Source organism: Cydia pomonella, chromosome 16 (assembly GCF_033807575.1).
Source record: "Cydia pomonella isolate Wapato2018A chromosome 16, ilCydPomo1, whole genome shotgun sequence".
Taxonomy (NCBI): domain Eukaryota; kingdom Metazoa; phylum Arthropoda; class Insecta; order Lepidoptera; family Tortricidae; genus Cydia; species Cydia pomonella.
The window spans coordinates 14088001-14102405 of NC_084718.1; the positions used below are offsets into that span (position 1 = coordinate 14088001).

The window sequence follows — 14405 nt, forward strand, 5'->3', positions numbered from 1 at the left end:
GTGGCTCGTCCGTGTGTCTCGCCTCGAGACTTGTATTTTACGTTTTCGCTGAACTTTGAACGCTATAGCTAACATTGCAGCCTTTATACACGTACTCAATGAGCATTCTGTTGACTTCCTCGTCCACCTCCCCTTTGTCTTGCAGTATCTTGAGCAGAGCTTTGTGCAGTTCGTGCGCGGCCAATTTAGGATTTGGCACTTGGGGTGTCGGCGGGGGGGTCAGGTCCGGTATCATTCTGCAAAATATATGTATAAGAGTGTAAATAAATATAATTCTGGTTATATTATACTTAATATGTAATATACCTCCATTGGACAATATCTGATGCTGTTTTATGTACTTTGGATATAATTTAAAATAATAGGTAATAATGGTATAAGCAATGATAATCATTGATTATTACTCTTAAATTAATATAGATTCCTGCAAAGTAACGTCTGATTCAACTAAATTACATTGGAAAAATATTTGCGTTGTGGATTGACATAGATTATATTTTATAAATACAAAATGTTTAAGTTGATACCTATATTTCTATTTAAAAAAAAAGCACACTATTAAAATATGTAAATTAAAGTACAGCGACATTAGAGGATTAGAGGAAGTTAATAACGCTGTACTTTAATATCAATGCAAAAAGTTACTTCATTATGCTTTTAACATAGTTTTCATAATATAATAATAATAATAAAATTCTTTATTGCACACTACATAAAAAACAGATGCAGAAATTGAGAAAATATATGCATTGGTAGGTAACAACAGGCGGACTTATCGCTAAACAGCGATCTCTTCCAGACAACCAGACAATATATTGTTTTGAAGTTTTAAATAGCAGCAAGATGACGGCAAATGAAAGGAATGACAAATAGGAATAAAACTAAAATTCGAACGAAATATCTTCATCTACAACATTGATCCGGTTTTGACTTTTGCCACTTTTTAGGGTTCCGTAGCCAAATGGCAAAAAACGGAACCCTTATAGATTCGTCATGTCCGTCTGTCTGTCCGATTATGTCACAGCCACTTTTTTCCGAAACTATAAGAGCTATACTGTTCAAACTTGGTAAGTAGATGTATTCTATGAACCGCATTAAGATGTTTACACAAAAATAGAAAAAAAACAATCCCGTGTGGGGTATCTATGGATAGGTCTTTAAAAATGATATTTAGGTTTCTAATATCATTTTTTTCTAAACTGAATAGTTTGCGCGAGAGACACTTCCAAAGTGGTAAAAAGTGTGTCCCCCCCCCCCCCGTAACTTCTAAAATAACGGAATGAATAATCTAAAAAAAATATATGATATACATTGCTATGCAAACTTCCACCGAAAATTAGTTTGAACGAGATCTAGTAAGTAGTTTTTTTAATACGTCATAAAATTAAAAAAAAAAAATTTTCTCATCTGACCCATACGTGTGGGGTATCTAGGGATAGGTCTACAAAAATGATATTTAGGTTTCTAATATCATTTTTTCTAAACTGAATAGTTTGCGCGAGAAACACTTCCAAAGTGAAAAAAAGTGTGTCCCCCCCCCCCTGTAACTTCTAAAATAACAGAATGAAAAATCTAAAAATAATATATGATATACATTACCATGCAAACTTCGACCGAAAATTGGTTTGAACCAGATCTAGTAAGTAGTTTTTTTTAATATGTCATAAAATTAAAAAAAAATTCATCAAAGCCATACGTGTGGGGTATCTACGGATAGGTGTTCAAAAATGATATTTAGGTTTCTAATATAATTTTTTTCTAAACTGAATAGTTTGCGCGAGAGACACTTCCAAAGTGAAAAAAAGTGTCCCCCCCCCCCCCCCCGTAACTTCTAAAATAACAGAATGAAAAATCTAAAAAAAATATATGATATACATTACCATGCAAATATCCACCGAAAATTGGTTTGAACCAGTACCCCTAGTGTAAATAAATTCGATTTTGAAACGTGACGTACGCGTTTGCGTTTAGTCTCATTTTGTATTGGATTTAGAAAGAGCGCGGCAAGCGGGACGTTTTGGAAACTCAAAATCCTATACAAAATGAGACTTAACGCAAACGCGTTCGTCACGTTATGATGTCGATAAAATTCTAGTAAGTAGTTTTTTAATACGTCGTAAATGGTACGGAACCCTTCATGGGCGAGTCCGACTCGCACTTGGCCGCTTTTTTTTTATGAAATGGTTCAAACTGGGTTCAAATCTCCTACCTCCCCGCGTAGCCAATATGCCAATTATTAACGCTTCGTAATAGCGTAGCGTATTCATCTCTTTCTATCCCTCTTCAATATTAGTACGACAGTGACAGTTGCGTTTCGTTTGCTACAGAGCGTTAACGATGGGCATGTTGGCTACGAGGGCTAGTTATTTAATCTGGATTTGCCTTCGAAAGATTACGTTTTTGTATACTTCCTTTTCCCTGACAGAATCAAGAAAATTATGTAAAATCATTATAAGAAGCACCTATAATTGTATATCTCATTGTGCGGACAGTGCTAAGCTAAATTGGACGGGATTGAGTCTGATCAGTCTGTCTTGCGGGATCAACGGGCATTATGCTCTAATCTGCATCTGTAATGATCACCTCCATGTAGCTACATGACCCGATCGCAATACGGCTACATAATAGCAATAGGTTGATAATTAAAATATAAATAAATAAATATTATTATAGGACATTATTACACAAATTGACTAAGTCCCACAGTAAGCTCAATAAGGCTTGTGTTGAGGGTACTTAGACAACAATATATGTAATCTATAAATATTTATAAATACTTAAATACATAGAAAACACCCATGACTCGGGAACAAATATCCATGCTCATCCACCATGGTTCGAATCCCGGTAAGGGCATTTATTTATGTGATCAACACAGATATTTGTTCCTGAGTCGTAGGTGTTTTCTATATGTACCTATAAAAGTATGTATTATCTTTATACGTACGTATGTATAACTTTATTTGGGGTAGGTATATCTGTGTAAAGATTGTCCCCAAATATGTATTTATTTATTATATAACACAAATTCAACATCGAAAGAGATTCTGAGTTAAATAAAGAGCTCAATGAACCTTGTAGGATTGTGAAATACTTAGGCAATAAAGTTTGATCTCGGTCCCTATTAAAAAGTAGTAGATACATTTAGGATGTTCACCATATCAGCCGAAATACATACGTCCACTACTCGAAACGACCATAGGTCCCTATATTAAGTGGTCATGTGTTGCCCTTATACTTCAGGCATTACGGTACGTATACACCGCGGGCCAATTAAACCCGACAGATTTTAACCACGCATTCCAGAGGTCATAAGGAGCAATAAATATAATTATAAGAGTTTTGGCCAAATTCACAAAAAAAAAAATGATTTGTTCACCCGAAAAAAACGTTTTGCGTTTTCTGCACACGACACGTTATTTATTTTTACACCGTGGTGGAAAAAAAAACATTACAACGAATAAGTCAAGTTTCGGTGTATATAACATATTTTTTTAAGCTCAATGAATAATTCATAATAATAATACAACTACACGAAGATATGATGAAAGTACGTGAGTCACGAATGGAAGATAAAACAGTGTCCTCAATCGACCGAGCCTAATATTATAAGAGAGACGAAAACTAAAAACTTAGTTTTGCTGTGTGTCATCGAGTCATGACAGTGTAATATAACATTGCACTGAACAAACACGAAGGCGCTCATAAAAATACCTGACCACCACTAGCTGACGCAAAATATAATGGCATTATGTATTACTTTAAAGTCGGCTACATTTCTTCTTTTCGTAATTTGACAAATTCCCGTTCGGAAAGAGATGACAATTTGCTATCCACGTCGTCCTCTAATTAATAGAGCGACAGCTGTTATTCACATTTATAAGCATCATCATAAATCCTCATCCCTTTACCATTAGGACTTGAGAATAACTTAGCCATAAAAATAAATATGTAGCTAATTTGAGGACCATATCAATCTTGATCACTTAGGGCTAGTTGCACCAAGCACAATTGGCAATCAACAGTGAATTAGTTAATTAAAATATAGCCAACGTTTTAAGAGGGAAGAATAGCTTTGCGATCCTAACAAATTAACGGTACATTTTCTATGAAATTCCATTTCGGGAGAAAATGGTTTCCACTAACTATATCTTAACAAATCACTTTGATTTTGATGTCGATCACTTCAGCATGGTATATTCTAGGTTTATAAGTTACGCTTAAAAAAAAAAACATTTTTTAGGGTTCGAAAGGAAAAAACGGAACGCTTATAGGATCACTTTGTTTGTCCGTCCGTCCGTCTGTCTGTCAAGACCCTTTTTCTCAGGAATGCGTCGAGGTATCAAACTTCTAAGCCAACGCAATCACAAGATACAGCCGTTTATGCAAATTTTTCACACTCGCAAGGGAATCAAAAAAAACCTACCTGAAATTTGGTACAAAGTATCGTCTGAAGCACAGATAAAGGAAAAATTGCGAAAACCGTAAATGTTTACTTACATCATATAATAATATATACCTACACGTTTGTACGGAACCCTCGGTGCGCGAGTCCGACTCGTACTTGGCCGGTTTTTTGTAATACAAATTTTGAACAAAAGGAACACCTATAAACCTAGTTTTTGAATTGTGTCAATAACATACTAAAAAAACATGGAGAATGGAAAATATTTAGACGTGGAAAAACAATTTCTCCCTTTGTATGGACGAGTATACTTCCCTCTTAACGGTGGCTGACACCCGACCAACGTAGTAGGTAAGTAAGTAAGTAAGTATAAGCAGTGGGTAGGTATATCTATAATTTAAAAAATGTATATGTGGCCGGTAGATCAAGTACGCCCTAGGCGTAACCAACATTGCATCCTCCATAATAACTACTTACAACGACATTTCTTTATATCCATTCGTGTTGCTAATTCATTCTCTTTGACTAAGACATGGAAAAGCTGGACTATATCCGCGAAAATCGGAGTTAGTCAATTGCGAGCATTTTTCTCTCTCACTCTGATTATGTCTTAGTGAGGGTAAAAGAGAAAGATCCCCGCAATTTGCGAATTTCTCTTTTCGCGGTAAGCCCCCTGGGGTGTACCTACGTATTATCTTTGCCGCCTATTCTTTACCGTTACTCGTGCTGCTGTTTTTCTTTATTAGGTGTGCAATAAAGATTATTTGTATTGTATCTTTATTCAACAGTTATATTGCGTCGTAACTCCGTCTATAATTCCCTATTTATTTAATGAAGTACAAATATGTTAATAAAATTCATAAAACAAAAAACGGAATAATCAATCAAACATAGGTTGTAACTTTAATTGTTGAGCCATATAGGGTTCACTTTACATTGGGTATTTCTTACCGTTAGTATTGAAAACCAAATTAGTTCGAACCCTAATAATAAAAGGGCCGTACTTATCGAACACTAAAAATCAATCCTTACTGAAACAGAAATGAGTCATATGCATATCTTTTTTTCTTTATGTATAAGTTGTGGCGTTAAATAAATGCATTTTGTGTCTTTATACATAAATAAATATATAAATATTATAGGGACAATCTTACACAAATTGACTATATCCCACGGTAAGCCAAGAAGGCTTGTGGTTGTGAGTACTCAGACAACGATATATATAATATAAAAATATTAAATACATAGAAAACATCCATGACTCTAGAAAAAATATCTATCATCATCACACAAATAAATGCCCTTAGCGGGATTCGAACCCAGGACCACCCAGGACCAACGGCTTCATAGGCAGGGTCACTACCCACTCGGCCAGACCGGTCATCAAACACACCTACATAAATAAATACATTTGGAAACGAGGTTAGCCATCTATAAAAATGGAAGAAATACTGTAAAACAAACAGTTCAAACTTTATAAACCGATCATAGAATTTTGATCCATTTACATAAAGGCACTCAACAGTGTACACTGCGCCGTGCTAAAAAGAACGTTATATGTGCCATCTAAATTTGATTCTACAAACACTCTTTCAGTTATCATGATGGGCAGTATTTTCATCGTTAGTCTGTAAAAGCCCAACAAAGCTTTATTGCATTCGCGTACCAAATCGACACAACATTCAATTGCATACTGTTTCGTGCTACGTGAAATTGGTTTACGCGAAGGGTCTATGCTCCAAAGCATACTCCATCTATTCCAATATTTGTTTACTTTTTTGTCGATAAAACAACTTGACTGACTGTTGGTAGACCATATCTCGTTTCAATAAGGTTTAACAATGTTAGCAATATAAAAGATAGTGCCTTTTTCTAATGTTTTTCTATTGCATGTATTTTTAGTACCCTCTTTGGTTCTAACTCTTTGGTTTAGCATGAGGTGTATTAAGCACAGAGAATCATTGTGTCAGATTTTTATTTCCGCGCACTTTGCTGTGCAAGTTATATTGAGCTGACTGTACAATATTCGCTTGTAAGAGATACGGCCGAAAACTGTACATATACATATTATTATTTATGCGTAACGTATAAAAAGGATTCCATGATCATTGAGATAGTTAAGTAAAAACAATATTTTGAATTATCAATAAGTACACCTTATAATAATCTAAGTAAACGAAGACAACACTATTTTCTACAGGTACTCGTAAATAATAAATAAATTGCAAAATGTCAAATGGTTTTGAAAATACTCACTTGAATTGTCTAAATATTGATATATAAGAAAAATACATATCATATCTTATATTACAAGAGCAGCATTATTTCTATGTTTGATAAGTATTGATAGCAAAATCATGTTTTAGGGAGTTTTATGACATAAATATGATAACACTTAGAAAAGAGTAAATGATCATGAAATGTTACATAATGAAACAAAAATACTTTGTTTCCATGTATTTTGTGAATATTCTTGAAAAAATAATTATATAAAATATTCCTACTATGCTTGTCAAATCAATAAGACCTACCAAGCTCCCTAGCTCACTTGTTGCTTAAGCACCATATGTTCACACACACACACACACATCAAGAAATAAAAAAACATGAACCCACCTTGCGTCCGCCCCTTAGCGGTGAATTCTTACGCAAACCAGACGTTACACCTTTAGTATCAAGAAAAAACTGCACTCACTTCCGAGCTATCAATCGGACGCGAACCGTCGACAAAATGCCACGCAGAGCCCCTGCCACCATTCACTATATATTTTTTAAATAGTTTACAACACCCTAAACAAACAACAATCAACTATAATCCAAAGTGTTAAAGTTTGTTTTGGCTTGTATTAGGGATGAATGGGGGTGCATCTGGGAGCCGTCTGGCCCTATTTGACCGATTTACCCCAACATGTGGTGTGGTGGGGGCATAATCTGTTTAGAGCACGAAATGAATTGGCTGCAAAAGAGACTGATGTTGGTTTCATTTAAAAATAGAATAACGACGTTATTTTGTCCCTTTGTTTCACCGGGAGGCAAATTGCAATGAACGGACCAATAAATTCAGATTTTTTTGCAAAACGGTGACTACGAGTTTTCTATCAGTACTCACTATACACAGTGTAGTTAAAATCTTTGGGGTTCCTCGTGAAAGACAGTGTATACGGTATTACTTGACTACACGTTCCCGTCACGTGGTCTGCCTGGTACTTAGTCCCTATAAGGAAAATAGGAGCGCTGGTGGCCGCTAAGAGCGTGCGACTTACAAACCGGAGGTCGCGGGTTCAATCAAACCCCGGCTCGTACCAATGGGTTTTTCGGAACTCTTGGAATTAGTTGTCAAGCGGAACCCAGGCTCCCATGAGCCATGGCAAAATGCCGGGACAACGCGAGGAAGAAAAAGAAGATGATGAATTAAAATATAATCAATAAACAATAATCATATATAAAATTATATATTATGTATTAATTTCACCCAAATCTTTTGAGCCGTCTTTACGTGAATACATAAAAACAACCATAATACCCATCAACATAGGTACATGTCATACATTCACATAATAAACATTAGTACGTTGTGCAACGAGGGCGGGGGGGGGTAAGTAAAATATTGTCCGAGATATTATTTGTAGTATTGATATTTTAAAAGTAAAACTCATTATACCTAGTAAGTCATATGCATTAATAACAAAATTTAAAAAGAGCTAATACTCCCTCGGGAGTTATAACTTTTTTTTCACAATCCATAACTCCCGCGGGAACAATATAAGCCTTTCTCCTTCAGTACACCTGCATGAAATAACATCTTTTTCTAGCGAATGTGATGAAAACAAAATAATAATACATAGACATAATAAACATCTAAATGGACAGACTAATAAAGTTTATAACGTCATTAGGATTCCGTGTATTACCCTTAAATGAAGTAGATACCTATAGGGGAATATGCATATGTTATCGTAACGTGTTTATGAATCATAGCTTATCGATAATCCTGGGGTATATTTAAGGATTATGCCAATGATAAAATAGCAATAAAATATGCGATAGTGTATATAGGTAATATATAATCTCTACACAAGTTTTTGAACATTATGTTTAACATTTATACGGATTAAACTTGAACATTTCTTAAGTTCTTTACCCACCTATAAAATAAACAAATAAAAACCGATCCCACTCTCTTAATACCTAACTACATAAACTTAAAATATTGCTAATAAATATGAATCGATACAATACGCACGTGCGTACACGCACAGCGAGGGGATCGATCGGTTTAACAAACCCTCATATATGTATTGTACGCATTTCGTTTAGGCCTCTATTTCTGTACCCTTTGATAAGTGCTTAATTCCATAAATCATCGATGTTTGGTGGGCAGCCCACCAGGGTAAGACATAACATCACGGGCAAAATATGACTATATTACATAAATGGCTAGTAAAAAGTAAACTACTTACAATAAATTTTCTAGAAATGACCTTTTTATTTATCAATGAATTTTAATTTTTCAATGAGTTCTTCATAGAGAAAAGGGTAAAATGGAGGAATTCACGGTATTGTAGAGTTTTATCACATTAATAACGCCCTGCGCAACATGGCGAGTTTGCATAAAATTCACGGATGATAGGATCCTGGAGAAATCGAGGAACTGTTCAAATATTATAAGAACCTGTATAGGAATTCGTTTTTTTTAGGTAGCACTATTTGATGAAGTGGAACTGCTGATGGAGATTAAAAATGAAGGCATTCTAAACTGTTATGTATTGTGAAGTTAGTTTATTTTGTTTAAGATAGTTAATGTCGTTTTACAGGAAGTTACATTTATCTGGTCTGCCAGCCTAGCCAGGCTGCGTTTCGCTGTCATCGCTTCGACAACGAAAAGCTTTGTGTCTCTATCACCCTTCCGTATTAGTGTGACAATCATAGTTGCGTTTCGATCGCTACGGAGCGTAAGCGATTTGCACGTTGGCTACGCCACCAGGTTCTTGACATCTAGGATGACGCGCAGCTTTGTCAAATCTAACCTGTAATAACATGACGTTACAAGTCAAGGCACGCGTCTTCGTCAATAATACGACCTATAACTAAGCATCTATGTATTACCTTTGTAAAAATACAGTATTTAATAAGCTGAAGCGGTGGTGGCCGAGTGGATATGACGTCCGACTTTCAATCCGGAGGTCGTGGGTTCGCATCCTGGCTCGTACCAATGAGTTTTTCGGAACTTATGTACGAAATATCATTTGATATTTACCACTAGCTTTTCGGTGAAGGAAAACATCGTGAGGAAACCTGCATACATCTGCGAAGAAATTCAAAGGTGTATGTAAAGTCCCCAATCCGCATTGGGTTAGCGTGGGGACTATAGCCCGAGCCCTCTCGCGCATGAGAGGAGGCCTGTGCCCAGCAGTGGGACGTATATAGGCTGAATTATTATTATTATAATAAAATTACGTTTAAAATATATTTCTTCATTCATCTTTTAAAATAAGCTCAACCGAAAGAGTCTTGAAAGAACTGTCATTCGACGCGAGATTGACTGAAGATTCGATTGTAATATTTTATACAAAGATGTCAATAACTTTTTCAGTTAGCTTAATGCTCTTTTAAATCAAACATAAATCGTCATTAGTCTAGATAAAATGATTTAATTTTAACACATTTTGTGACGATTATGAGGAAGTTATTTTAATGAAGGCAAATTAAAAATTAATCGTTAATAAATTAAGTGATATTCTCTGACTTTGTTTTAATCGATATAATAATTGTGTATGCGCGTATATGTAATTATTAATTAATTACATACTGGTTGCAACATGTTGTTACATCTTTTTAGGAAAAAACCTACGCTAAATTATCGATTATTAAAATTTTGGATTATCTTAAAAAACATATAGAGCCAGCAAAAACTGACTACTTGCGTATGCGCTGTTTGTATTTAATTTACCTTTTTTTTAATTAGCACTCGTTACGATCAAAGACAACACTGAGATAACGTGTCAATTGAAAGAATACAATTAATTCAAATCTAATCTAAAAGTAATTTTATGGCAAATTGACTGCAGTAAATGGTTGTGTCAACAAAACGGTAAAACTCACGTTATCAGTGAAGTAACGCACACATTGCCGAGTAAGTTATTGTACTTAACAATACGGGTACAGCACGCGAATGTAATGTAATAGAGCAAACGTCAATAAACTACCGCCACGGTCAGCCGCGGGCGCAGCGGCGCGGCGATTCGCGTGTTTAAAAAATACATGACTTAAATATTTTGAACTATCTAAATAAGGGCTAAATTGACAATTTGCAGAATTATCTACATCTAGAACAAGTCATAAAATCATCATAAAAGAAGTGTTTGTAAAAATGCGTCTAAAACAATGTGGTTGCGGAAAGCAAACATACGATACGACAAGACTTAAATTAAGAAGCTGATAAGATACTGATGACAGATGCGCGCTGACAAAATTTACAAGAAAATCGTAATCATATCATAATTGCGTTCGGCAACTAAGTACATAGATGTGAAGTAACTCAACGAAGTAGTTTCCTGTGAAGATGTGGACGTATTCCAGCGTGGACTTACCGACCTATCGGATGAGCAGATCTGAACGTGTCAAGGTGTACCTCTCGGAGTGCGTAGTGTGCATATGTATAGTGTTCTTCATCGTATGTGTTGGACTGCTATTGTATCTGTTCTTCCACTTATATACAACTATGCAGACCAGTGGAAAACAAATTGTGACTTTAGCTGAAAGCTAATAGATGATAATTACATTTGACTGCAACAATAAGGATATTTTAAATAGTATTATTTATTTTACACAAAAGTTTATGCTGCGTTATGCAAAATATTTGAGAGGACTTTTATCTTATCTGTTAATTTTTTTACGTCTGTGATGTATTTTTTATATTAAAGGTTAAGGCATATATGAGAACGGTTTAATTTATTTAATTTCTAACGACTAATGTAAATTGATGTGTTAAATATGGTTTTGTGGTTTTAAAAACGCCGCTCCTGGAAGGTAATATTATCCCGCACTCCATACACACACACACACCGTAGGTAAGCTAGAAAACTTTTGTTTCTGAAAAGTATATAGGTACGTGTGTTTAGTAACACTTCTAGGCACTTGAATGTTGGCAAGATGGTGTGTTTATCTAGGTCGTGCCAATCTGTTTTGCGGTTTTTTCATACATTCTTGCATTTACATAATGTATTTTTTTAGCATGCATCGGGGGTTTTGGTGCGGAAATGTTTTACACTAGACAAAATATAGGTATAAACAGAAAGTATTAAAAACTAATAAATTATTAGGCAGCTGTTCGACTTGCGTCAAAATACCGACTATCGATTGACTCAATCTCACGTAAGAAATGCAGGTACCTACCTAGGTTCCTGGGTTAGTGTTGTTTTGTTCATAAATATTTCAAATTCCAAAACGATAGCTCAAGTAGTTCTCAAGATATTTAGCAATGTGACAGACAGACGGACGGACAGAGTCGCACCATAAGGGTTCCTTTTGTACCTTTTTGGTACGGAACCCTAAAAACCAAGTAAACAAAAGAATTGCAATATTCCATCGTTGATCGCTGAGTGTTCACACTATCTACGAAAATGAGGCCTGTACCGATAAAAAACTGTAAATTTCAAACGGCTGTTATTTTGCTTCTAGCCACGATGACTACGACTTTCTTACCGCGATAATAATTTTAATTATTATATATTATTATATATTCCAATATAAATAATTCTGATTTTACACTAACCAACGTTACACCGGTAAATAGAAGAAATCATTAAAAATTGTTATTTTCCAAATAGCAAGAAAATTTGTAACATCCTATATGGTTCATTTCGAAACACTTAAAATTACTTAGAAGTTTCGTGCATTTCATAATAAATATCTAATTTACGGCCCTATTCGAAGAATGAAATACGATAACGATAAGTTCTGGTTTAGATAAGTTCTCACTTAGATATCGTTTGTATGTCGTATAAGATGTCGTAGCAGCTCGATTCGGGCAACCAATGTCACTTTGACGGTAGAAATATCGTAGATATATATCTTATTGGGTTCTCAGTCGAATCGAAATAAACGTCAATTTTGACATATCATATAGTAATCGATCTTTTAAAGATCTTAAACGTGTATTAATCATTCTTCGAATCGAGCGGTTAGTATATGTTGTCTTTTGAACAGAGGCCTTGAAACGGCAGACCTCTAGGAACAAGTGACTCTAGGCGCGTCAGAAAGATTACTAATAATTTGCGAAAACGAAGCATGCCTGTCATATTTATCATAAAAACTAGGGTAACATATATTCGGTTAAAGTGGAATGAACTACGACGAAAGTCAGTTCAGTTCTTCGTACAAAGGTTAGGTTAGCTAAAGTAATCGAAAATTTGCGTTATTTAATTCTAGGCCCCTTATTTAATTTCCTTCGTACAAAAATCGCATTTGGTAATTATCGAAGAGCACAGCAAGATCGCCAAACGTCCTGGAGTGCCGTCCAAAAAACATGAACAATTCCAGCAGGTGATGCTGCTGATGCAAGCAAATATGAAAAACGGGTCCGTAAAAAGCTGCCTATCACTCGTACAGAATAAAATATATTTAATAAACTGTCAATTATCTAATTTAAAAGTCACTTTTTATAGTAGTTATTCTAAAAACCTTAGTTTGTTCTCAATCGCATCAGTTATTTTCATTTGAAGTCTACAGTTTTATTTCGGTACACCCCTTATTTTAAAAGAGAAATTAATCATCCGCGAAAAAAAATAATCTAACGCTACTTGTTTATCGCTTATTCTAGTCAGACAGCTGCCTAAAAATATCTCATAATTATATTCTTCCTGTCACGGTTGACTAGCAAACAATGGAAAGTACACGTTGCTTATCACGTAATAGGCTATTTCAATACTTTTGTGTTAGTTGTTTCAACTGAATAAATTACGCAAAAATGTTTTAAAATTAATATTTGTTGTAAAAACAGCTAATTACAGCTTTTATATATTTAACTTACTTAACACGAGAAGAACTAATACAGTATGTATGTATACCTACGAAGACTATTTTTTTAAACTGGTTTATGGGGAAATGGAGAGACCAAGTAGTGAAAATTTATGCTAGTCGCAATTTGCGGTTTTTTAACACATTTATTAGGGTTTATGCTATATATGTGCAGATAAAGAGAGTACAATACAATCTATTTAATTATGTATTAGACCTCCAGAGGTCAAAATGTCCAATTTCGCGTAATTTTATGATAAATATGAATTATGGTTTCGAAGTAACGAGCAAATACTCTAATGAGTCAAATTTGAATAGTTAATATATCATTAACGTAATATATGAAAAAATGATCCATTCAAGTGCTAAAGTATCGTGATAATTAACATAATGAGCCATTAAAATACTACAATAACGTGAAATCTTGACTTAATCACTGAGGTTTAGCGATAATCTGTCAAACGTTCTAAAGTAAAGCCCCATTTAGACGATTCAAGTACTTGCATGCAATATTTCACATCTACATTGCTAAAAATAGAGAAAAATTAATTCAGTCGATCGACCAAATACCAAATGCATACAAGTTCTTTAACCTTCTAAATGGGGCTTAATTTGTCGTGTTTATAGTGATTTAGGCAATAACTCGTACAGCGATGGCAGCATAGTTCCATTTTGATCGCCTGTCGCTATGCCCGTCCCTTTCGCACTTACATATTTGTTAGAACGTGACAAAAGATAAAGAGCCGACCACATCTTAGCCCTACAGATGCAGTGAACAATCCTTTGCCATGGTATTTTCTCGAAAACGTGCGTATTTATCATGCTACTTCAGTCAAGCTCAGTACTTTTTGTACTGAGACTGACTGAAATAGCAAAACACGTTCGTGCGTTTCCTTGAAAATACTATGGAAAAGGATTATTCCCTACATCTGTACTGTATACCTTTAAGACCATTAAAATGTCGTCCAAAATCATAATAAAT

General features: G+C 34.8%; 1 long non-coding RNA gene across 1 annotated transcript; it reads right to left on the reverse strand.

Annotated features, from left to right (window-relative positions):
- Positions 1-9152: 9152 nt before the first annotated feature.
- Positions 9153-13654, reverse strand: LOC133526556 (uncharacterized). Its single transcript, XR_009800752.1, has 2 exons — positions 10356-13654; positions 9153-9432 (listed from the first exon to the last, which is right to left on the reverse strand). It is a non-coding gene; the product is annotated as an uncharacterized LOC133526556 (long non-coding RNA).
- Between the last annotated feature and the right edge of the window lie 751 nt (positions 13655-14405).